We start from the raw sequence: 24,001 nt of genomic DNA, 5'->3' as shown, positions 1-24,001 counted from the left end.
TGCCTACTACAGAAGGCAATGGAGCACAGAAGAGGGCCTTCAGTGATGGTTGCTGCGTGGGATGGGATTGTAGAGGAGTAGGAAGGGTTGGCTCAAGACAAGTTGCTGCCCCAGGTGAAGGACAAGAAGGCACTACTGCACCTTCCATGTACAAAGGCCAGCCAGACTGGCAGTTGGATCTTATTTCAGTAAGACATCTTCCTCTACAGCACCTGATGGCTGTGGGCTGGCTTGGGGGGTGCAGGGCATGGATAGCTCTGCTCTCCAACATGCCAGTGCTCTTCCCTGTCCCTCAGCATCTGCCACTTGAGGCGTTGCCTCACTTTGCCTAACGGAGGGTTGGAGCCAAGTGGTCGTTCCACTGCTCTGTTCTCAGACGGATTGGGTCTTTGTGGGTAATAACCATTGCCTGAAAATGATCTGGAAGCCCATGCAAGTGGAACCAGTTATGAGCTTTGAAAAGACTTACTCTGGTCACTGTATTTTGCACTAGCTAAAGTTTCCAAATGTTTTTCAAAGATGGTTTCACACCGAGGCATTCCAGCAAATCTGGTGAGTTATATTGAAATACCAGCTAAATATTAAATTACTTCGGACTGCACCTGTCTGAATGTTATCTGGTTTCTTTCAAACAAGGTTTTGAGAGTTGGGGTGGGAAATAATGAATAATTCTACTTTCTAGCTAAGCATTGAAGTGTCTCAGATTGTTTCCGTTGTTCCTACAGCCCAGCAGGTAACATAACTAATGCAGGAGCTAAGTTTAAGAGGTTTGGAAACAAAGAGAGACCAAGAAAACAAAATCAAACATGGCCCTAACCTCCAGCAGTTTTCACTTTTCATTTAGGTTTCTTAGTAAATAAAATTACCCCAACAAACCTTATTTAACTGTCCCTTAGCCTTTAGCCTTTAAAAGATGGAGCAAAGAAAAAAAGAAATAACAAGGTGGATAAAACTCTAAGGGAGGACTTGCTGGCTTCATTTGCTTTATGCTGGATTTTTCAAAAAGATTACTAGTCCAAGATATCATTTCAAGATTCAGACATCCATTCCCTGCACCATTACCCATTTTAAAAATAGAAAGTCTATTATAACTGCAAGGGCAATGCTCTGTGAACTAATGGACAATGTAACAGATTGTGGGCTATTGCATCCTCCTTACATAGAAAAGAACGAACTTTTTTGCATGTCTTATGCTAATGGGAGAGTGTTTAATTTACAGTATATTCCTGGAAAAAAAAGTTGAAATTACTGTTATTCACTGATTCTCTATGAGATTAAAGAGGATTTGTATATGAAGGGAGCAATATAAATAGGCTTTTCATATATCAAAACTATTGCAACTCACTGTGTGTCCATCTGCCTTTAAAAATGGTTCAGAAACTGTAGCTGTCCAGAATAGGGCCCTGTAACTGTTAACGGGGATGGGATATTTTGACCAAATTGTGTTTGTACTTTGTCAAATGCAATGGCTCCTAGTCTGCTTCCAGGCCCAGTGGGAAGTGTACGGGAGATGGTATTAAATGCAGCTCCTCGTACCAATGATCAACAGGCATTGTGCAGGTATTCCATCTTAATTTTTTTTAAGGAAAGAAAGAAGATGGAAGGAGCAACAGGAAAATATGCAACAGTTACAAATTGATGTTGTTGTCAGGACTTCATACAACCTTCTGAGAATGGGGCTTCACTAGAATTTTGATTGAGATTCTCGTGGATGGTTGCAGTAAGGGGCTTTTAAGATCTAAATCAGGGCCTCTTACCCTCTCTTGTGTAAAAGCCAACAGCTGTAGGTATATATACAGATCTAAACTAACATCTGTTTTGGCCCTCAGTTTTCACAAACAACTGAAAGGATACAACTCAATCTTATTAGAAAGTAGACCTGCAAGGAAATGTCAGTACTAGAAATAAGATGCTTATTATGCCTCTTCGATGTTCATGCATACCTACAAGACCTGATATTTTAGTTGGTTTAAATAAAAAATAAATGAAGACTTCCTTCTCTGCATTTAAAAGGAATGGTAGCTTTTAATGTAACTGTGAGCTGCCATTGAGCCTTTGAGTCGGTCTACAGGGACCGAAGAACATTAGGGAGAATTTGCTCTTCATGTATTTCTGTGCCATGAGCTCCACCGCTGTGCTGTGAAGTGTCCTTGTGGGTGTCAAATGGCACTGCTGTTTGTGAAAAGGAAAAGGCACAATAAAAGGTAAGTAAATAGACATTTTTCTAAATGCAACTTTTAGCTTGCAAATAGCCTTGAGGCTAAGAGGCAATCCCACTTGTACTAGGGTGGGGAAGAAATAAAACGGTAAGTAAATAATCTGTGTTTTGAGTTACTTGACTGAAAACAGCATACAGCAATTGTATTGTTTTAAACATGAATAAAATATTCATACTTTTTATTATATTATCAGTTATCTGTTTACTTACATTCAAAGTTGTCTGCTCACTTTCATTCATTGTTTCTTATCTCATGTACCTAGGGACAGTCAGCTTCTTGTTATGTGCTGTCAAGTCGTCTCCAACTTAGGGTGACCCTCTGAATGAAAACCCACCAAATGCCCTGACCCAGACAGCCCTTTTCAAGTCAAGGCTGTGGCTTCCTTTATGGAATCAATCCACCTCATATTTGTCCTTCCTCTTCTTCTTTTGCCTTTGCATTTCCTTAGCAGTATCAGTTTCATCATTTTTGTTTCCCGGGAAAGTTCTAGCTTGATTTGATCTATGACCCACTTGTTCATCTTTCTGTCAGTCCAGGGTATTCACAAAGCTCTTCTCCAGCATCGTGTTTCAAGCACATTTATTGTCTTCCCATCAGCTTTCTTCACTGTTCAGCATTCACACCCTTACATAGCGATTCAGAATACAATAGTATGAATGATCTTGATCCCCTATGAAACATCCTTACATTTGATTATTATTTCTAGTTCCTTCATTGCTGCCCTTCAAGCTCTTAGTCTTCTTCTTGGCTGCAGTGTTGAATTGAGGAGTGAGCCAAGATATAAAAAATCTTTTACATTTTTAATGTCTTAATTGCTGACATTAAAATTTTGTAATTCTTCTGTAATTATGAATTTTGTTTTCTTAATGTGCAGCTACAGTCCTGCTTTCGCACTTTCTTCTTTCACTGTCATCTGGAGATATTTCAGTTCATTGCTGCTTGCTGCCAGTAAAAAGCTATCATCTGCATTTATTAAATTATTGCCAGATCTCCCACTAATTTTCACTCATCCTTCCTTATGATATGTTCTGTGTACATACTGAACAGATAGGGAGACAAATACACCTTTGTCTGACGTCTTTGCCTGTAGGAAACCATTCTGTTTCTCCATATACTTCTTGTAATGGTAGCTTCTTGTCTTTGATACAGGTTACCCATCTGAACAATCAAGTGCTGAGGCATACCCATTTCAGAATCACCCATAGCTTCTAGTGATCCACACAGCCAAAGGCTTTGATGTAGTCTATAAAGCATAAACTGATATTCCAAAATTATGTGATTTTGAGTAGCCAATCTATATTTGCAATTTTGAGTATCTCTTCCTTTTCAGAATCTGGTTTGAATGTCAGGCATTTCTCACACCATATAGGGTAAAATGCTTTGTGTCGGCACCTTGAACATCTCTTTGTTTGCATGGGAAATTAGTTCAATGGTCTTTTCCATTTCCTTTCTTGGGGATTGGAATGTATATTGAATATGGGCCATTGTCTGTGAGCCATTGTTTTATTTTTCATATTTGTAGTCATATTCATGTTAGGATTTGGACTAATTCAGTCTCTGGAGCTTGGAGTAATTCTACAGGTACTCTGTCTATGCTGGGCGCTTTATTCCTTCCAAGCATTTTCAGAGCAGCTTCGTTACACTTTCTAAAGTTGCAAGTTTTCTAAAGTTGCAAGTTTTCATCATAGGATTCCTCTTCAAAGAAGTCAGTCATCTTTTTGTCTCTTCTGTACAGTTATTCTTAATATTGTTTCCACCTTCTCTTTATTTTATCCTGTTCGGATAGTATGCCACTGTTTGCCTTTCAGCATTCCTAATCTAGGTTGGAATTTCCCTTTGGTTTCTTGGATCTTCTGGAGGAGATCTCTTGTTTTTCCCTTTATTGCTCCCTTATATTTCTTTGCACTGGCCATTGTAATAGTTCTTCACATAATCACCTCTATATGATAGTTGCTGAACAGTTACATTCAGGATTCTGTCCCTATTTGTTACCTTTTGCTTTTTGCCAGTCCTTAGCAATCATGAGTGCTTCCTTCTGTCATCATCTAAGTTTTTTTCTTTCTTGCTTGCTACAGGAATTGCTAACCAACTTATTTCCTGCATGTTTGGAGTCTGATCCAAAGTGCTCAGACATTAGTGGTTGAGCTTCAATTAAACATCAAGGGTTATAAGTTAGGAAGAACAAGAACGTTTGAAATTAGCTAATCATTGAATACATGTAACACAGAGTAAGTGAAGCATAATGCATCCCATTAAAATCAATGGGACAAGTGCAAGGTTAAGTATTTAAGGTCCTTTAATTTTCATGGGAGTTCAGTGTATGCAATTTTCTCCTAGTTAAACCCAAGTGGTTTTGACACCTTCTAGTTTGCATGTAGAAGATTCCAGGTTCAGTCCTCCAGGTAAATCTGGAGAGCTGCTGCTGGTCAGTGTCAACAGTGTTGGGGTGGAATGACTAGTCTAGCTCAGCATAAGGCAGCTTCCTATGTTGTTCCTATCTCAGTATAGTCTGACCTGTCTGGTGGCCACTTTCAGAGTTTCAGATGGGAGTCTTTCCTGGCCTTGCCTGAATGTCCAAGGGATTGAATGCAGGGCATCTTATCTATTAAGCATGGTAGATTCTGAGCTATGGTCCTCAGTTTACAGTGCTGGATACACCAACTTGTAAAGAGAATTAAAGTTTGGGTAATAATGCCAGAGAAGTAAAGCTCATGATAATTGTAGAGAGATAAAGTGCTTCAGCAATCAAGGGGGAGGGTAGAGTAAGAGATGACGTGGTCAGAAACTGGAAGGTGACTTAGGAGAAACGACTGACAATGAAGAAGTCTGTGAAATAGTCACTGAAGGGAATTGTGTCCTGAATGTGTGTTGGCTGCAGTTGGGAGCAGAAAATGGATTCTCTGTTACTCGGGTCGCTGAAAGCTATATTTCAAAAAGCACTCAAAGGCACAGGTGAGAAAACGTTTCTGCACTTTCCTCTTGGGATGTAAGTTACACAAAATGAACTTACACAGGCAGGATTTGCCATTTAGTTTTCTCTCATTTTTTGACATCAGATCCATGGCAAGAGCTTCATGTGACAATGGAGTTTGTGTGTTGCTCCCATCCCAAAGGGAGAACTGCAGCATCAAAGCAATCCCTGCCAAGTTAGACTGTCTCAAAATGGCTCTAAGTACTGCATTTGCAGGGTCTGGAATTAGTAGCATGTGCATCCTCTTGGGACAGAAAAGTAGCATCTAACTTTTGCTTCTGGAACATTGAAAGACCAACATTCCTTTGCTAACAGTTAGGAAATTACATAATACTTGTGGAGAACTTAATAATTTTAATATCCTTTTCATCTTCTGGAAACAGTTTTTGTGGTTTCTTGTGGTGCTTCCAGTCTTGCTCCTGTATATTGGTTCAATTCTGCAAGTTTAGGCAGGAAAGAAGTTGAACAAGAAAGCCTTTCCTGCCGAGCAATTCTGGGAATTGTCTGACTTTTTTCCTGCCTAAATATGCATAGGATTGTTCCTTTAGTGGCTGAAAAGGTTGGTTACACTGATTTGATATTTGGTAGGATAAACTGTATGTGAGTGTTGACAGTGTGGAATACTCTTAGAAGTCAAAGAGTTTCTTCTTTTTTTGGGGTGAGGGGGATTATGATTGCCTTCCTTTTCCCCATCACTTTTCCAATCAACATTGATATAGCTGCATGAATGACTTTACAAAGAATGCAAATAAGCACACACAGGAATGATCTACTGTTAGTGGCCGAGGTGACAATCTCCAATATTAGATTTGGTATGTCTCTGCTTGTTAATTGCCTAAAGAACTTGGTTATTTCTGCTTATACAGAGAATTCCAAGTTAGGAGAACCTTTGGCTTGGCAGAGTATTAAGTTCTTAACTTAAAAGTTTGTTCTTAGGAGAAAATTAGAGAAGAAAAGTGGTGCTTCTGTCTAAAATGGAAACCCTGTGGAACTTCCCTTAGGTCCACTTCATAGCATCTTGTGCAACTTCCCCATGTCATTGTGCAGTGCCTCACATAGTTGTCTGACAAGGCAAGGGACAGTGAAAGGAACAGTCCAACGATGGCAGGATGTGAGATAAGTTGCACTTAGAGACATCTTCATATCGTATTGCTATCTGGGGTGGCAGCTTTATGTTTCTTGCAATGTTTCATTACACTTTCATTACACACTCACCCACTACTTCAGCATTAGCTGTTGCAGGAGTTTCTAGCAGGAAAAAAAAGCATTGACTGTATGAGTTAGATCTGAAGAGTGATTTCCGGCCAAATAGCATGGTCATTCACTCTGTGATTTCTGATGTCATACCTTGCCATTGCCTTTAAAATCTCATCTGTTTGCTAAATGGCATGGCACACACACTGCCATGAGAGCAAATCTAAGGCCTCATGGATATGCATGGAGCCAGCCACATAGTGAAAAGATACCCACAGACTATTTGAGGATTTATTTTATTTCTATAGTGCCTAACAGCCAAAGCCCTCTGACTGGTTTGCAACAATAAATTACAGAAGTGAATAAACTTCAAAAAATTTCACTACAATGTTCAAGATATAAAACAACCTAAATAACGACAAGTTAATACCACTAGACCTGTTAAAACAGCTGATATAACCTCTCTATGTACTATTTACAGCTGTTAAATGCCTCGGCATAGAGGGCAACCTTCACTGGCACCAAAAGGATAAAAGGTTGGTGCCAGGTGGGCTTCATTAAGTAGCCTGTTCCTTAACTGGGGGAGAGGGCACCACTGAGAAAGCCCTCTTCCTTGTTTCCACCAACTGAGCTTCCCTTAGAGCTGGCAGTCAGAAGAAAGCCTCAGATGCTGAGAGTAGTGCCAGGCAGATTGCAATTTGACAGGGTGTTCCATCAAAAATCTCAATTCATGTAGGATTGTATACATTAATACCAGCACCTTAAATTGGGCCTGGAAGCAAATGCACAGCCAATAAAAACTGGGCCAGAATTCATGTTATATGTTTGGAGCTTCTGGACCCAGGTAATAGCCTGATTGCTGCTTTTTGCACAAGCTGCCACCATCTGATTGGTCTTCAAAGGCAGCCGCACAGAGTGCATGGCAATGGTCCACCTTAAAGAGTACCAAAGCATAGATGACTGAAACCAGGCTATCCCTGCCCAGATAGGGGTGTGCCTTGGCTACCAGCCAGAGCTGGAGGACATTCTGTGACGGTGTGGCCACATGAAACCTACCCAACAAAGATGGCTCTAGGAGGACCCCCAAGCTACCAACGTACTTCTGCAAGGGGAGTGTAACCCCATCCAGAATATGTTGAATACCTTTCATTTGGTCATAGGGTTCACCCAACCATGGTATCTCAGTCTAGTCTGGATGAGCTTCAGTTTGTCAGCCCTCATCCAGTACGCTGTCATGATCAGGTGTGGGTTTAGCACATCCTCAGCCTTACCTGCTGACAATGAAGAAGCAAAACTGAGCTGTGCGTCATCAGTGTATTGAAGGCAACACATTCCCAAACACTGGATAACTGCAGTTCTGAAATGAGTATGGGGAACATGGATTGCCAGGGCTTGTCCTAATTTGTTAAGTTAGCAGCAATGCAAGGGTATATGACCTTCTTTGTCTATCCTAAGGTGTATTTTACAATTAAAAGAACCTGCACTTCCCAGGAAAAGCCACTATAAAGGGTAAACTATACATTGCATTACATGTAGCATGTAGCTGAGGCATGGCTTAGCTTTTACTCTTGTGTAAGTATATGCAACCCCTGATTTGAATTGGGTCCTTGGCCCTTCTTATGGATAGCGTGCGTGTATGCATATGTATGTAGTTTAATTCATCCCTGATGGTACACAGCAGTGCCAATCTGAATCAGGGCCATGTATACTTACATAAGAGTAAAAGGTAAGACAAGCCTCAGCAAAATGATTAGTGTAAAATGTAAATTGACTCTCTAGTCATCCGAGTAGATAACTTGGCAATAAAATTACACCATCTGGAGACAGCTCAGAATAATGGTCTTCAAGTAATAATAACAATAATTAAAAACTTGTCAGCTATTTTCCTGCTTCACCCATCATTGTCAGTGGGGTCCAGGACGAAATATGACAGAAACTAAAACTGAATTCTCGTTCCAGTAAGCACACTATGATTTACTGAGTTCTTTTGTATATGTGATTTGTGAAGCTGCTACAGGCAAATCTTAACTAAACCATATTTCTGTTAAAGGTCATATAACTAATAGAAAAGGTATGGAGGGTGTGTGTGTAGAGAGAGAGAGAGATTTAAGTGTTATATTTTAACAGCTGCGCTAGCCAAGCAAAAATCTAAAATTATAGTGGGGATCATCATTAGTGCTCCCACTTTAGTATGAATCACCCTTATAAAAAGGCCTCTGTTCCCAGCACTGTCAAATTCATTTCTCCTGTGAAAGAGAGCTGTGCCCAGAGAAGCTGTCTCACAGGTATACATGGATAACATAGATTTATACTGAAGTTAGATTTTTCTGTAAAAACAAAAAAAGCTCTTAAAATCAGCCATAGTTCGAGGTCTGTATAAAATAATACCACCGTATAATCCAGGTCAGGTAAGTTTGAGCAACACTTTCTGTGCCAAATACAATGTCTTCTTTATGGTACTGTCAAATAATTGTGTCTTCCTGCTTCTTTGTTACAAATATTACCTGGACAACATGGGACTGGAATATGACACAGTGGCCCCACCATGAGGGATGAACCTGAGTTATACAACTACAGCAGAAATTCAGGAAGGTAGCCAAGAAGACTCCTTGAAAATGCAGGATTTTTCTTCTGCAATCTAAAATGCAACTCACACCATGCCAGCTATGTGTCAAAAGCTTTGTGTGGCACATTTCAATTTCACAGCTGAAGCCAGACCTAAATAGTTATGTTCCCAGTGACTTCTTCCTATGTCCTCCAAGTTTTGGTAGAAAGCTTATGAACTCATGCATATAACCCAATGCATATTCAGGAAATATGTAGGGATTTCTGGAGCAATGCAACTGAAATGGCTAAGGATGGGTGATTCTTCTTCTGTTCTGCTCCATCTAGACTTGTGCTCAGCAAACTTTGGACAAAGAGCTCCTTTCCCCATTTACAATTCCAAAACTTGGCTCATCCAGCTCAGTATTATTATTGCTGACTAGTAGCAATTCTGCAGAGTTTGGGACAAGGCTTTTCCTTTTCCCTGGAAATGCTGAACACTGAATCTGGAATCTTTTGTATACAAAGCATGTGCGCTGGCCCTTCCATTAAAGCAGGGATGTAGAACTTCAGGGCCCATCTAAGGTCCAAATTTGGTTCTCTGGTGGTTCTCCGTGTGGCCATATCCCCTTTCCTTGGCCCAGTTACCATGTCCTGGTTAGTAATTTGATGGCTACCTACTTTTTGTGCATTTCTCCTCAACCCCTTTCTAAAAGGTTGGAATGTAATTGCTAAGGCTAAGTTAGTTGTAGTAACAGTGGCCTTAATGGTAACATAACATTTTTGGTATTATGGGCTGAGCCTTTTGTCTTTGAATCTTATTTTGCCTGCATTTCTGTCCCTTACGGCAGTGTGGCTTCTGAAAGCTTCTCCACAAAGGAATTTAGCCCAGGGACTGAAAAATATTCAACACAATTACTCAAGGATGTTGAAGTAGATGAAACCTTGGGATGAATGTGATCCAACAGAACTCCTCCTCCTCCTCCACTTCAATACAAGGTGCAAAGAAGCCTTTAAACACCTCATATTTACTAATTTATTTGGTAGAAATAAGCAGGTCTGGCAATTCAGGTCTCAGTCTTATAAAACTGCCAAAAGTCTCTTTTAAGGAAATGATTATTTTATAATGATTATCAGTACTGTAGGCTGTAGGCTGAAGTAAACAAGAGCCAGGTACCCTCAAAACTGCAAGAGGCTCTGTTTGTTGAATGAAGTCAAAAACCTGCTTTAAATTTGGTAGCAGCTATGAGCTGTACTGTATTTGGGAGAGAGAACTTCTAAAGTTTTACCTCCAGGGGGCAGCATTGCACCATGATTAGAATTTGTTCTTTCCTTCAGGTAATCCTGTAATGGAAGTACAGAAAAATGAGCCAAGTATCCCCCCCACCCCCACCCCAACCTTCAAAGGCAGATCATTGGTCAGGATAAAGAGAATGAAAACCCTTTGTTACACTGGCCAAGCCTGAAGTATGATGATTCATTGCATTTAATATTAAAGAATTAGAAAACTCTAGGGCATGCCACGGAGGTCCAACAATACGTACGTTTGGTAGTGATTATTGCTCTAACTCTCTGCTTTCTAGGCTCCATTTCTCATCATATTCTTCTCTCATTCACTTCTTTATGTGTAAATCAAGCAGATGGGCTGTGCTCAACAACATGTTCAAAAGGCCAAAATAAATGTGAAATGTGCTCCCATTTCACTCCTTAATCCTTGTGATGAGTATATCCTGGCTGATTTTCAAGACCTGTCAGGGACGTGGGGCAATGGTACAGAGAATTATTCAACCTTTGTCTTATCTTATGCCAAGCTCAGTGATATTTTTCCACTTTCTCTCACTGTGAAGCTAACCACCTATTTGTTTTCAATTTAAACATTTCTCCTCTGTCGCTATGCCATAGTTTGCTCAGCTTTTAAGCGTCTGTAAAAGAGGCAGGACAATGCTCTGTCCAAGGCTGTTGTAAGAGGCCTGCTGAGCGGTGACATCCAGGCTGGCATCCTTTCCTTTCCCAGTGGGTGCTTGCTTCTTCAGCCTGGCCTTGGCAGTAGCAGTGAAGTGCCCACATAATCTCTTGCCTTTCTGGATCCTGCCCCTGAATTGTGGGATTCAGCCCACCATATGGTGAGAGGGCTCTGGTTGTAACACGTGTTACATCCCTGCAAGGCTTTCAAGGTTGCTTGGTGTGTTTAACAAAAGGACTCATATTAAAGACTATTACATTTATCACATATCTTAAGATTTGTTTGGTCACAAGCATTTCTATTTCACAAGAAAGGAAGGGGGTACAGACTTAACCAAGGCCACTTGGTGATATCATGGTTAAGCCAACAGCTTGACCCCCGCTGGGAGCACTTCAAACCCAAAGGTCTTTCCAGATTGATACACTGGCAAGAAGTACGTGTGATTTGGTATATATTTGCAAACATAAATGCTGAAAGAGTACAGTGCACCAGGCCAAGAGCCTCTGCGTCCATTTTTGGGAGCATGCTCAGATTCCCCAACATGATATAACAGTGAGCAAGTTTCTGCTAGATGGAGGTGCCTTTTTCCTTCCAACTGGGACATATTTTAAATGTGTCTTCATGATACAAATAACTCTTAATGAGGATTCACTCTCTTTGCATGAGATTAAGACAAACTGTACATTTTGATGTGTTGCCTCTGTCCATTCTTAATTAGCAATAGTGTTAGAAATGCCTATGTTAGGAACTGTTTTTTTTTTTTTTTAAGAAATCATTAAAAATAGGAAAGAGAATGATTTCTCTTTTGGGCTTCAGTATATGTAGTGTTGCTATTACCAGGTGTTCAGACAAGCAGATGCAAATTCTATTTGTGAGGTATGTAGGGAAAAAGTATAATTGTTTTCTCAGCTGGTATAATAACTGCAGTTAGCTTTTAAACATTTTCACAGAATCATAGAATACTAAACCTGGACGGGGCTAATACAGGTATTAGGTTGAACCCCCTACTTAATACAAGACTCCAAATTAAAACAACATGAACAGATGGATATCAATCATCTTGAATTTCTCCAGTGTGGGGGAGCCCATAACCTCTCTAGGTAATTGGCTCTATTGCCAGATTGCAATAACAGTAAGGAAGATTTCCTGCTGTTCAGCCAAAGTCTGGATTTCCATTACTTGAACCCATTATTCCATGTCCTTTATTCTGGGATAATGGAGAAGAGATCCTAGCCATTTCCTCTGTGTTAGTCTTTCTCCCTAGTTTGAGCCAGTGCCCTAAGCAGTCCATGAGTTTGAATCTGTAGCCAATTGTGGATTTTGTAAGCCATCATGAGACATTTGTAGTGGATGGGTGGATGGGTTATAAAAGCTTTAAACAAACAAACAAACAAGCCTGAGAACTGTTTGGTTTAGGTCACTTTTAGCCACTTTGCTAATCAGGATATCATGGAATATTTTGCCAAAAACTGAAGTCAAGATATACTATGTCCACAGGTTACCCAAGCAAAAATGGGCTCAGATTGGTTTGGCAGGATTTGTACTGGGCAAATCCATGTTGACTTCTTGTAATCACTGCTTTACTTTCAATATATTTACAGACTGATCTGCTCCAGAATTTTCCCAGGGATTTATGTTAGATTGACTGGTCTGTAGTTTTCAGGTTCTTCCTCCCTCCCGCCCACTTTTGAACATAGAAACAAAAACAGCCCTCCTCCAGTCCTCTGGCACTTCACCCATCCTCCCTGTTTCCTCACAGGTAATAGACAGTGGTTCTAAGATTTCTTCTGCCAGTTCATTTATTACTCTATGATGCAGTTCACTTGGTCCTGATGATCTGAACTCAGTCAAAGTAATCAGGTGTTCCTTGACCTATCAGTCTCAAGTTGCCATCCTGCCTCTTCAGTTTGTACTTCACCTTTGCCACCCTTTGTTCCAACTTTGAGTATGGCTGATTCACAGAGTGACTTAAGGTTCATTCCCAGTAACTCTCATGCACAGCAAATGCGAATATATTAATAGCACAAGACCTTTATGAGTGTTTTCTTCATAATTTGTAATCCCATGGAAGAAGAAGCAGAGCTGTGCCCACTGGCTCATCTGTACAGGAAAACCTACTGCACGTTTGTAGGATCTCCCTGTGAGCTGGAATCACACTCACAGAAGACTTTTTTAAAGAGATGTTCCCTCAAGGCATGCATGGTGGGACAGAAACTAGGGTGGCAGCGAATGTGTTGTTGGTGCTGGGGCAATGGGTATAGCTTTGTCCTCGTCCTCGTCCTCACCCCCTCGTCCTCCTCCATGCCTGAAAAGGGCTAAATTGGGGTTCCCAATTTTTATGGGCTACTGGACACTTTTTAAATGTTGAGTGTTGTGGACACTCTTACAAAATGGCTTCCATGGAGTGTAGTCTATTGAGGGCATGACCAGTCAGAAAACAACCATATCCCAGGAGTTAACCTGATACAGCTAAAAAAGAACCAGTTTACCCAAGAACCATGCAGTGGGACAGAGGTGGTGGTGAGGATCTCAGTTCCAAAACAGAGAACTAGGCCTTTGAACCCAAAGTTTTCTGCTCCATACCCATTCTAGAGAAGGCAAATAAATGTATAGAATGACTAACATATGTTGAATGCCAAATGTTTGCATTCTCCACCCACCTAAAGATGCAAACATCAACAGTAGCATATTTTCTTTGGTTAAGGGCACAGCAGTGCATATGGTAGGGCAGAAAAGACCTTTATAAAGATTAATTACTCCAGGCTGTTGGAATTTGACTGCACAAGCTGAAACAGTTCAATTATTTACTCATAGTACTACTTTCAACTTCAGAGGCCAGGAATATAATGATTGTGCTTCCATTCCTCTGTAAATTGTAACACTGTTTGTACCTAAACTTACTGATCTCATTAAGAACAAGACTGAATGACAACACCGTAATATGAAGACATTTGGATATCTGGGGTCTTATGGTTAGCTACACTGATGAAAATTCAGCAGACATCAGTGGGTAGCCTTTGTAATACATTGTTATTGCAATACATGCAATTATTTTTTCAAGAACTTGTAGAAATTTTGAGTTGATAATCATCCCAGCTGTGTTAGGTGATTGGGGAAAAAGTAAAATTATGAGGCGTTTCTATATTTTTTTTTCTTAGGCTGTCATGTTAGATTCATCTGCCATGATGGCAGGATTATACCATACAATATAGTGCTATATTGTAAAGTGTACGACTTGGCTATTGTTAGAATGAGCAATATGACTTAAATTTTGGGGGAATGGAAGTGGAGAGAACATTGTGGCACATCTGATTGTTGCAAGCAAGACTGACAGTCAGAGGAAATCACTGCTCCTCTTTCTTCTTCCATGTCTTGACTGAAAAGGTCTTGCTTTCGCTCAATGGCAGAGCACATGTTTTGCATGCAGAAGGCCCAGGTTTGATTCCTGATGTCTTCAGGTAGGTCTAGGAGGGAACCTTGCTTGAAGCAGTGTAGAGCCATGACCACGCAAGGTTGACAGATACTGGGTAGTGGACCAACGGCCTGACTCAATATAAGGCTTCATACTGTGTCCCTGAAAGAGAAACTCAATGAACACATTATTGTTGTGGGACCTACTTCTCCACACTGCTTCCATAAATGTTTAGATAAAGACGCCAGACAGGAGTAAATGATGTGGTTCCTTCTCATGCAGGTGTTGCTTGGTCCTCATAGGCAACCTCTTTGAAGAAGTTCCACAGTATTTTTCATATTACCTATGATTTTATCCTTAGTCCAGCAATGGGATCAGTGTCTGGAGGCTGAGCTGTGATTAGGACTCTAATCTTCAAAGTAAAGGCCACACCATAAATACTGTGGCTTAGGATCAACTGGTGTGTTAGAATCCACTGGTATCCACTTGTGTGGCAGGCCTTCTTTGTCTTCTACTCTTGCCTGCTGTCCTTCATGAGTGTCGCAAATCTGCACTGGAGGGTTGATGTGCCTCTGGAGCAGGCATGGGAGGCCATGCAGGGACGGAAGATTTGTTCCTCTGGTTGTGCCTTCCTGTTGGTGGAATGACACTGTTGAATACAACCCTGTTGGATCAGAGGGTTCATTTGTTTGTTTGTTCGTTCGTTCATTTTTGGTAAGGCAGAAATCAGCCTTTGTGTAAATTGTCCATTAAATCCTGAACATAACAAATCCAAAAACAATGGATTGTAGAATTTACAAGGCTTTAAGAAGGTTCAGTCTATCCATTTATTAAGTCATTATTAAAACGGGCAATGGTGTTTTTCATTTGACAGTGAAGGAAAGTGAGATTTCCTGGCAATTCAATGTAGTTGTCTTTTCAGGCTTCACAGAAATGTATGCCGAGGTCTCGGCAAGTTTAGGCTTTAAAAGCTTTTTTTTGCTGCTTTTTTTCTAAGAGAATCACCAGCAAACTTTCTCCATTTGTTTACCTGCAGCATTTTACCTAGAGGTTTTGGCATTTCAGTGAATCTGATGGATCAATCTACATTCAACTTGGGGCACAAAGTCTTTTGCTGAATCTCTGTGGTAGAGAAGATAAACTAAAATCCTATTACTCAACCCACTGTACTGTGATGGCAGTTTCCTTTAAGCCTCTTGGCAATATAGCATTTACTTTAAAACTGTACATCACATCAGAATCCATTGAGAACCATTATTTGTCTGGCAGGATATTTATAAAAGGCAGCATTAGTCACAGTTCTTCATCAATATGTTTTCCTCTTATTGATGCACAATCAAGCCAGTCACTTTGAAATATTTTAATGTAATACTCCTCTTCAAGATATCATTAATATTTCTATCACTGCTGGACGTGATAATTTGATGAAAATTAGTTCAAGAGAAACAACAGGAATTGGAGTTGGGGAGAAAAAGTGAATGATTCAACATGGTGTTGAATTAGGATTAACATGAATGTTATGGAAGAAGGCCAGGAGATGCAACATTAGGCAGAAAACTGATCACTTTTCAAATCTGAGGTGCTTCTTTTTGCCACCAGTCTGGTTTTCTGTCTTGCTGGAGGAGTTCCATGGGTTGGTAACCAAAGTAAAATAGCAAAACAACAGCCTCATAGTTGTCTTTATGCATTATGAAGGCAACAACTGTGAATTATTATCTTACTACCACAAGACGTCTAGCTGAGAAACAAGCTTTGTTGTTCTTCAATTCCTTTCCCTGCACTTGGAAAACAAAATCAAAAACCAAAACCAAAATAGCCTTTTATTGCAAGTCTGAGTAGAGAACTTGTGGGTGGGTCAAGGTGGCCATGAAGCTGCTTAACTCTCTTGGGCAAGTATCTTTTCCCCAGTTCAAAATTCCCAACTGCTTTTTCATTCTGGGGGGAAAAGATACAGGTACCCAGCTAAAGTCAGGCCTGAGAAGATAAATGGAAAGAGAACTGCATGTTGTGAAATAAATTAATACCCTTTCTATTTGGTGTTTTATCTGCAATAAAAGCAAGTTTTATTCCTGGCAATGAATCATGCTGGGAATGTGTACACAGGCCTCTGAGGTAGCTAAACAGGAAGAAAATGAGAAGAAATAACATCAAGGTAGTGCAGGCTTTGAGTCAATACCCAGGCAGGCTTTGACATGTTTCAGAACAGTTCATAAAACACAACAGATAATTATCCCCACCTGTATCATGAAGCAGCATAGCGGCCTCTGCACATGTTGCTTTCCTCCATTCTGAATGCTTTAAAATGGAAATGGCAAATCTATTATTTACCTTTCTATGAAATGGGAATAGTGCATTATCATGCAGATAATAATATGATGGAACATAAACCAGATGGTCCTGCCATTTGCAAATTAAATGTGCTTTGGTAAATATGACAAATAGTAAGCTGCAGTAGAAGAATTTGTCTTCTATTCATTGGATTCATCTTCTCAGGTGTGGCGTATTTCCAGACAAATCCCGTCAAGCAAGACAGGGCTAAAAATTAATAATGCAGAGGAAATATATATTTAAATGGTGACTATTAAGACATTTAAGGATGGACCCCTGTGCCACTTGCCCTCGGTGCATGTAGGCTTGTCACTCGCCTTGTGCTCTGATTTTTATCTAGATGGCCTTCTAGATTGAATACCAGGGATGAGGCAAGAGGGATGGGATGCCAAGAGAAATCAGCATAGGTCCTCAGCCCCTGTCTTCTCCCCTGACATGCCCCTTTCGCTTTCCTTGGAGGCCCAGTTTGTACTTCAATGCTGGAGGCAGCCAATGTGGACTTCAACATGTCAGCTGAGAGAGGGTTTGGTGAAGGACTCAGCCTTTGGAGTTGCAGCTCGAAGACTAAGCTCTGGAGACCATCGGGTAGTGCTGTGTGAAGTGTACAGCCAGTTGCAAGAACAGCTTTCCTGAAGATGCTACTGCTGCTGCAGATGTTCATGATTCCATACGGGATCCTTATTTATGTATATATTGGACTTTAGAAGTTTTAGTATTTCTTTGAAAGGTAGCATTTACTTTTTTGTTATTCCTATTAGAATAACATTTTAGTCCAGGAGGTCATTTTTCACCAAAGAAGGTGACAAAGTCATTTGTGCTTTTAATTTTTTTTTGGCTATTAATCTGTGGCAATTGTGAAACGGGTTGATATGATTAACCTGTGTAATCATTTATCTTCCTACATAATTAATATGGAGTCTTAACTTCAGCTTTTGAATATTGATTTCATCTCCTGGGAAATGAATTAATGATCAACTAACCCTATTGTAGTTACGATAAATAATGCCTACCTGCTTCTGCTAAAAAGCATGAATATGCTGGCTACTGTAGTTATTTACATAATGTTCTGAAATGGTCAGGTGTAATATCCTAGGTATGGCACTTCTGTTCTCAGCACACTTGCTTTTACAGAATCTGCTTTTGGTATAATAATGAGCGTAAGAAGCTTGTAGCAGTGTCCATATGAAGCCACAAAACAAATTCCTCTTTCCTATCAGAGAGTGATGTGTCTATTCTGTGGTATTTATCTATCATATATATCATATATACCACCCCCATACACACACACACACCGCATATATCTACCAATCAAACCAAGCTAGTTGTAAGAATCTTATAACTTTTGGCTAATCATTCCTTGGTCAGGATATTATGGGTGAATATTTATTTATTTATTACATTTCTACACTGCCCAATAACCAAAGATTTGTCAGTAACCCAGAATGCTTGGCTGATATTTCCTCAGTAGGAATGAACAGCTAGGAGTTGGTTAGCATCTCATTCAGATAGAAAAGGTGGCACACCCTCCAGTGAAAGGAGACAGAGGGGTGCAAGCACAGAATGCTGCATGGGGAAGGCTGAGAGGTGCAGGACTTTTTTCTGTCTAAACATACAAAACATTGTGCCCTTAAGTCCAGGGGAGGCTAGAGACTTCTGTGTCAGTGGACTTCTTGATCCATTGCAGGTTTCATGTTTTTCTTGATAGGAGCTACCCTCCTCTAAATAGCTTCAGCACTATGGAGCACCAGGGGTAGTGCCCATAAAGTTCAAAATAAAAGTAGTAATGGAGAAGTAGCCCCACTGACACAGGAGCTATCAGCCTGCTCTGCCTAAAGGTCTTTGATTGGTCCTTGCCAAAATCCCTGCTCCCTTAACCATCTTGCAATTGCTGTGCTTCCTGGACCCATACCCATTCCACTTCCTCCTCAGGAATTCATTTTCATTGCTTCCTTTGCCCAGGCTTAAAGGTTAGAGTTTTCTTTTCCTCCTCCACATTGCAGAAGTTATTTCAAGGGTGACCAAAATGCATTGTTTCTTCCATATTTAATTTGTGCTCCTTGGACTCATAAACAGCAGACAGGTCAGATAATCAAGCATGTTTCTTACTCTCACAGTGTTTAAGAAGTTGCTGTAAAAAAACAAAACACCCTCCCCAACCTGCCCTAACCCACAGCCCAAGTTTCTTCTTAAAGGAAACACAAAACCTTGCGATGACAGGGTGTGTAAACCCCCTCCCACCCCACAAGCATTTCACAAAAATAACTTTCAATAAGATGAGCACTGCATGGAGTGCTGTTGATATCATCTCCAGAGGTTGTCCTGTAATTATGCAAAACAAGAATGGTGACTGTGTAGCCTTGCAGGTAACATTGGACCCTCACAACTGACTTTTCTGGCTACACCAAGTGCAAATGCAGTTGAACATCTGGAGAGCCACATTTTCCCAGCCACTTGATAGAAAGGCATAACAGCACAAACCTGTGCATGTTTACTCAGATGTCAGTCCCACCAAGTTTATTGAGGCTTATTCCCAGGTAAATGTGTAGAGGATTGTAGCCTAAATCATACTGCAGAAAGTCAACTTAATGTCTTTTTTAAAAATAAGATTTGACAAATTTTAAATACCATTCATAGATGCACAGAAAAAAGAGTTCTGTCAGTCTACAAATGTTTTGTTCCTTTCATTCCTTAGTTTCGCTGGCAATCACAGCTCTAGGTACCTTGTCATCCTAATGTTTTAAAAAAGAGCAGGGTTTTTCACCAATATTATGACTATGAGAGAATTCTTATGAATTTTGAATCAAAGTGTAGAGATGAAATAAAAGTATCTTTTGTTTTACTTTGGAAACTTTTCTGTCTACTTTTTCAACATTTTATATTTGTTGTAGCTAGAGGTTACTGAAGCAAACACTGTTGAATGCACACTATGATGCAAGATCAATAATGTGTATCATTCAGCAAGCCAAAGAAACTTAATATTTTGCTGTCGCCTTTTCTCTTGTCATTCTTCAGTAAACAGTAAAAATATTGAAAAATACAAGAAATATACAGAACATATAATTGTTCATTGTTCTCACCCTTTGCTACTCAACATACTATTAAATCCTTGAAGTACAGTTAAACCTTTTCTATTACTGAGTTTCACTTCCTACTAAGAGAAGGAACTGATGTATTTTTGACATCATAGTGTTCTTTTATTTCTGTTTTCATAATCTGATAATTCTGTAAACTGTGGTTTGAGGCTTTCTATCATGTGAGATAGCATATACCTGTAAATCAGGAGTACTGAAACTAGTAGCTGTAGTATATATTTCACTAGTGTGAAGGATAACTGCGCTGTATCATGTAGACACCATATCAGGAGTCCCAGTCTCTATACCCCAAGTAAGCCACTTTCAATCCAGGCATTGAATTTAACACCGAATGCACCCCAAGTTGTGAAGTCAATAAGGTAAAATAAATGCATTTAAAAGGGAAAGGAGCAGAAAAGAAAAACTTAAAAGGAGAGTATGCAAAACAACCACTAGCCACACTCTGCATATGCAATGTGTCTCCCAAGGGAAATGGTCCAGCAGAGTTGATCAGCAAAAAGCCTCTGGTCAGTTCTTGGGCCAGAGGGAGACAAAGGCCTTTCCTTGTCCTATCAACAAGATGATAGTCAAATCAAATTTCATGTCCACCTGTCATCTCTCAGAGCATTTTCTGCCCAGACTCCAGTCTAGTTCAGGCAACCACACACCAAAGACCCATAAGAATAAAATGCAGCCAGTTGTTCTTGCAACTGGACTGTCTTCTTCCCTCTGATAAGTCCAGGAGTAAATCAGCCTTTCAACTTTTCCTCCTCACCAGGAATTTTCTAAGGAAAGAAAAAGATTAAAACTCTAGCTGCCTTCATTAGCCCTTGAGCTCCTACCAATTAGTCCTTTTCACAACTAATGTTGACATTATCCAATGGAGAAACATTTCAGGCTTTCATTTTTACTAGAGGAATGCACTGAACCCCAGTTCTGACGAGGATCCTAGTTCAGTACTTTTGAAAATCTCTGGATTTGGCTGGGAGTGATTCAGAGTTCCTTGCCTCGGTATGACAGCATACTAAATGTGAAGCAGAGGATTAGGGTCAGAGGGTGAAGTCATGAGGTGGAGGATGCTTGCAGGAGGTAGCCAGTCTAGCTTCTGCCTTCAGTGTGAAGGGCTCAAAGGAGGATGTTTTTACCCCAAGGGCAGGTAAAATTCCTTATCTGAGATTCAAAGATACCCAGGAAGAAGCAACCATTCATGTTATAGGTAACAAACTCCGTATTGGATGCAATATCTGAATAGAATATGGGTGCAGATGATCAATAAATAAGCAAAACAGGACTTTCACACATGTCTCTTCAGATCACAGGGCTTCCTTAGGCAAGGTGATCTTGATTAGATCAAGTTCAATAAACTTCATCTTAGATCTGATTGTGGCTTTGTCCCTGCGAGAATTTGATCTGAGCACGCTCAATATGAGTTCCTTTGCTGCTAATATTTGTGCAGTTGTATCTTTGTGAAGGAATGTTTAGATGGCACTGCTCTCATCTACTGGGAAAAGCCTTTTCAGGACCTGTTTGTTGAACTTAAAAATGTTGGAAGGAGCTTGAGAATGGGGAGCCTGTTTATATTGACAGAGGCAGAGAACGTCTCCTCACAAACCCTCCTTTCTGAATTGTCATATCTTGAAGGAGAGCAAAGCAGAAGAAAAGCAAGTTTTTTCTCAGAACTTGAAGGACCATGCATTATTTATAGTATAGAATCTTCCACTATTTTGCTGGGAAAGAAGTTCCGATCATTGAACACAGCCATTTCTTTCCTGCATGTTTACAGCTTGAAATTGCTGGTTTAGATGTCTGCCTTTCTTATAGATCTGGATTTCTGAAAATGTCCGATGCAAATCTATAAAATATCAAGCAATATGATATAACCAGATTGTGAGAACAGTCTAGCTAGTAATACCTTTAAGTCTTAGACAAAGGATATTAATAAACTTTTCAGAATGATTAAGTGCAATTCATAAATGTTTCACTCATCAGAGATGTATATTCATGGTATAAATATATTTTAAATTAATAATTTATTCATAGTAATTCTTTCTTAAGGCTCCCCCACCCTTCACTGCTGACCAGTTGAGCATAACCTCCATGTAGGAAGAGTCAGGTTTACTGAATTTGGTGTAAGTTTATTTTAGTAGAGGAAATAGATGTTTTACTATATGAATATTTTCTCCCACTATTCAGATAACACATAACTTTTCCTCCAGATTACATTGCTTTGTTGTCAGCAATCTAAATGTGCTTGTTCATGGTGGAAGGGGTCTATAGAAACTCAGACTGTATTGAATTGATAATGTCTCTCCTCTTCCACCAGTTTTGAATTTGCCTGTTTTGTTTCAGGTATATTTTAGGCAAGATGTGAAAATCTTTTGAGAAGATAACTGGAATGCATGTGCTTTTGTCTTCTCCAGAAAGCCCTGTTCTTAACTTTGAGTTTGCGGAAGTTCAACATATCTGCTGCCATAAGCAATGGGTGTTTCCTTTTCCAGTCACTGGCAGCTGCCATTATAGCGAACAGTAACCAAAATATCTACAAAACATGTCACTCTAATAGCTCATCAAATTTAAGAGATAAAGAACAATTGCTCTTCCAAAGATGTGAGGAAGTAGGGTTGTTAAAGTATAAACCACACTGTGATTTTCCATTCAAACCCATTCTTAAAATAGAACCTCTAGGACTAATAATAATGGTACAATCCTATACATGTTTCAGCAGAAAACACCCTACAGCTCTTAGCATGTCCCTACCGAACATGTTCTTTTTTATCTGAACATGCATTGGATAACGCCTCTATTCACTTATAAAGTGTCTAAAATGGTTTCTGCTTGTCTAATTAGTAGGAAGTCCCATCAAGGTCACTGAGATTTAGCCTTGAGTAATGTGCTGAAAAGTCAGCAAAATGTTTTGGAGAAACAAACTGGGCGATAGCCCAGTTCACAAAATCACTTCCACAATGACTTATTGGGCCCATTTCACAAATCATTTGGTCAAATGACTGGATTGTATTCAGTGGCAGTCAAGCTTCAGCCCCACTGAATTCTACTCAAAGTAGGAGTAACTCAGTTTCAGCCCCAACAAGAACTATCTCTGTTCAATAAAGGTTCTCCTATATATTATTCATGTCTTTATCTTTCCAGAAAGACATTACTTTTGTTTCTTCCCCCACAATTATCCTTCCTACCCAGGTAAGTAACCCTATCCTACTGTTATGAGGTATTTACTTTAGATATAACCTTAAGAAAAGCTGTCTGTTATCTGATCATTTTTTGTTGCAGACACATACCACAACTACTAGGTAAGAAGTCCACCAAAAAGAATGTAAAAGTCACCCTCTTTTAACCAGTTTGGATGGAACTATGCCAGCTGCTTACTGTGCATTCATGTCTTACTTGTGGTCCTCTTACAGGCACTGTGTGAACAGAATAAGACTTTAGTCTTATCCAGCATGGCTATTATGTTCTTACCTAAACAGCCACAAGGGGTTTTTAGTTCTTAGTTTCTGAAGTGACCCTGAAGCTGGAATCGGATACTGGCAATCTGCCATGAATCTTGTTTGGATTTTCACTTCCCATACAAGTGCTACAAGTGCTTTATTGATCCACAAGGATTTTTTTAATGTCCTGTGTAAGTTGCACATTCTGTCCTTTGATGTCAGCATTGTTTGGAGAGGTATTTAAATGAGCTAAACACAGAAACACTGCACATTCTGAATCAATGTCAGGAAGACTGTCATTGGTAGGGTAGGAAGGCAGGGCTTGTTCTCAACCCTACAGTGTCTCACACCATTCACTGCTGTGGGAGCAAGTGCTACACTTGGGGACTTTGTGGGGATGAGACCAAACCTCTTCGCTGCTCTTGGGCTCAGCACACTTAGCTATTTCAGAATTGAGCCTTCTCTCATCTGCTGATTCCCGCTCTTGATTCTGGCAATCAACTTTAGAGTGCTGCCAAGTGTTATGGAATCTTGGCAATGGACGGATGGAAACTTATCTCTTATGTATACAAGATTATCATTAACGTATTAGTTCTGCAGCATGCAGAATGATTTACCTGGGAGGGAGGCAGATGAGGCAGCACAGATTATGGGGGCACAGATTGGAGTTACTACCTTAGAAGTAGAAGAGCTCCTCAGGACATTACAAAAGTGCCTGATCCTGATGTGTCACACGTGAGGCTACTTTGGGAATTGGCAGGGGTACTCTTTCTGGGCCCTTCATTTTTGAGACCTCGTGGGAATCAGGAAAAATACCAGAGGTTTGGAGGGTAATGTCTGTGGTCCCAGTCTTCAA

Source organism: Varanus komodoensis, unplaced genomic scaffold (assembly GCF_004798865.1).
Source record: "Varanus komodoensis strain SLA01 unplaced genomic scaffold, ASM479886v1 scaffold21, whole genome shotgun sequence".
In the NCBI taxonomy this organism is placed as follows: Eukaryota; Metazoa; Chordata; class Lepidosauria; order Squamata; family Varanidae; genus Varanus; species Varanus komodoensis.
The sequence above is the reverse complement of the archived record's forward strand: the minus strand, read 5'-3'. Positions refer to the sequence as shown.